General features: G+C 34.9%; 1 long non-coding RNA gene across 1 annotated transcript; it reads right to left on the bottom strand.

The window, feature by feature from the left end:
- Nucleotides 1-1,727: 1,727 nt before the first annotated feature.
- Nucleotides 1,728-2,369, bottom strand: LOC107845217. The gene is made up of 3 exons (XR_001666746.2): nt 2,291-2,369; nt 2,087-2,173; nt 1,728-2,019 (listed from the first exon to the last, which is right to left on the bottom strand). It is a non-coding gene; the product is annotated as an uncharacterized LOC107845217 (long non-coding RNA).
- Between the last annotated feature and the right edge of the window lie 299 nt (nt 2,370-2,668).

Below are 2,668 nucleotides of genomic sequence, written 5' to 3' on the forward strand. Positions count from 1 at the left end.
TGAGTGAAGATACAATATAGTGGTTTAGTGAGGTGTCTGTTGTTAAAAAGAGGTTACTTTTGAAAAGACATATCTAAACTTTACATTGTCTTCAGAGTATTCCCTTACATTGTCTGTCAGTTTTGAATCCTCCTAGGAATGTGATTATAAATATTCAGAAATGCTTTGCTAGATTTTTTTTGGAGTAGTTCTATAGAAGGAAAGGATAGGCATTGGGTATCATATCCCAAGATGTGCTTACCAGAAGAGGAGGGTGGACTGGGGTTCAAATTAATTCAAGATATTTCCATGGCTCTTTTTCCCAAATTATGGTTGAACTTCAGAACAAATTAATTTTTTTGGAGTGAGTTTATGAAGAATAAATACTGCAAAAAGCTTCTTCCTAAGGAGGTGATATGGAAAGTAGGAGGTGGTTCTGAGTTTTGGTAGAATATATTGCAAGAAAGAAACCTCACAGATTATCTTATAATGAAGAAGCTGAAGGAAAGAGATGGTCATGTTTGGTATGATAATTGGAGCGGAGTTGAGGATTTCTGCTCCATTATCGAAAATAGTAGGTAATGGGATGATGATTATCAGAGAGTTAAAGACTTCGTACAAAACAGTCATTGGAAAGTTGAATTGCTAAATTATCTTTTTTGATGAGGAAATTGTGGACCACATTGTACAGAAAATACCTTCTCCTCAATATACAACTTTAAAGGATATTCCTAAATGGACTTTAGAAACAAGAGGGAAATTTAGTGTCAATCCAGCATAGAACTATGTCAGAAGTAAAGAAGACACCAATGACTTTTACAAATAGCTATGGATTAAAGGGTTACCTTTTAAGATAGTATTTTTTATATAGAGAATATGGAGAGGGAAAATGTCAGTGGATGCTAATATCAGAAGATGGGGTGTAGAGGGTCCTTCAAAGTACTAGAGCTGCTAGAATCCAACACTAGAGATAGTGTCTCATGTGTTGCTAAGATCTGATTATGCTAACAGGACATGGTCCTACTTTTCTTCTTGTGCACGTATTAATATTCAAGGACTGAGTTTAAGGAACACTATATATGCTTGGTGGAATGCTCAAGTTAAAGATAGGTAGAGAATATATAATAAAGCTATTCCAGGGATAATAATATGGGAACTATAGATAAGAAAAAATGCATTAAAACATGAAAGAAATGGGCTATCAGTGCAGATGCTGATTTCTAATATTACTAGACAGGTGAGAATGTTACTTAAGGTTAGAAAACCTTTGTTAGATTTCTCATTTGAATAACCAGGAATTATTAATCAGTTGAGTCATTTGAAGCCTTGCATTAATGTAACACTAGTGTTATGGGAACTTCCAAATGATGGTTAGGTTAAGTATAATACATATAGGGTCTCTAAGGGCAATCCAGGGAGCTGTTATGGAAGATACAAGTAGTGTGGAAGCTGAGGCTATGGATATATTAAGTGCAGCAAGACATTGCAATTCATAGTTAAGGACAAAATAATCATTCAGACATACTCACTCCTGATGCAGAAAATTTTAAGCAGGGAATGGGTAATACCATGGAAGCTAGATGAGACAGTTCGGCAAATATGGCAATTGTTCTCTACCAAACATTATCAAATAGTACATACATACAGGGATGGATATCAACTTGTAGACTACATAGCTAACATAGAATTATAAGAAGAGACATTCATATATACATCATTCCATCAATTACCAAGCATGGGTAGAAAGATTCTAAATAGTGATAAGTATCAAACTTCATACTTAAAGTTAGCAGCACTTTAGTGATAACATAATGGGAAGGCAAAAGCAATAGTTTTCCACATGCATAAGATTTACAGCCTTTGTAAGGCAAATAAAAAAAGGAAAAAACTACTTATCCTAACTACACCAGCCAACAAAAATGGTCTCTCAGTAGATCGGGAGGTCCATAGGTTGGATCTTACACTCAAGTAGCTGAGGATTTTGATACTATCTAGTTTTCCATGGGTCCGAGCTTCCTACAGTCTCCCTCCCTTCATCAACTGGGCAAGAAAAAATTGGTTACATCACAAGTAGAAGGTGCAGACAAGTACATGAAAGGGCACTTACCAAAATAGAATATCAAAGCTCAGTAGACTAAACCCATCTTTTTAGCACCAAAAATAATTGCATTCACCCTTACACTGTAGATCTCAGCTGAAAATGAAGAAAAGTCCATTAGTTCTAAACAAAAAAGTAGAAGAGATAAGGAGCTTACTCTTGCAAGATGGACAAAGAGAAAAAGCAACAGATCTAGGGAATGACATTTATCACCTAAAGAAGGAGCAGAATTAGCTGAGGATTTTCATACTTAGCCATGGAGATGGAGGCGGGGAGCTAAGAAGAGTGAAAGAGCTGACTTAGCTCATTATAGAAACCCTACCCCTTTTTTATATATGTTATTTTCTATTATAATGGACCGGGTCGGTGTTTGACCCGGTTTGATACCTTTGTATTTTGTGTTTCTTGATTATTAATAAAAGCATAAATTTAACCAAAAAAAAACTTAGGCAACTTTACCTAAGAACTGTCTACTCAAAGATATCATACTCTTATATCATAAGTAATTCGTTTACAAATCAGAACTCACTTAAGAATAATTTCTATTTAAGAACACACATATAACTAAGAAATTGAGCAGTGTTGAAATGG

The sequence above is a fragment of the Capsicum annuum genome, chromosome 10, assembly GCF_002878395.1.
Source record: "Capsicum annuum cultivar UCD-10X-F1 chromosome 10, UCD10Xv1.1, whole genome shotgun sequence".
NCBI classification, from domain to species: Eukaryota; Viridiplantae; Streptophyta; class Magnoliopsida; order Solanales; family Solanaceae; genus Capsicum; species Capsicum annuum.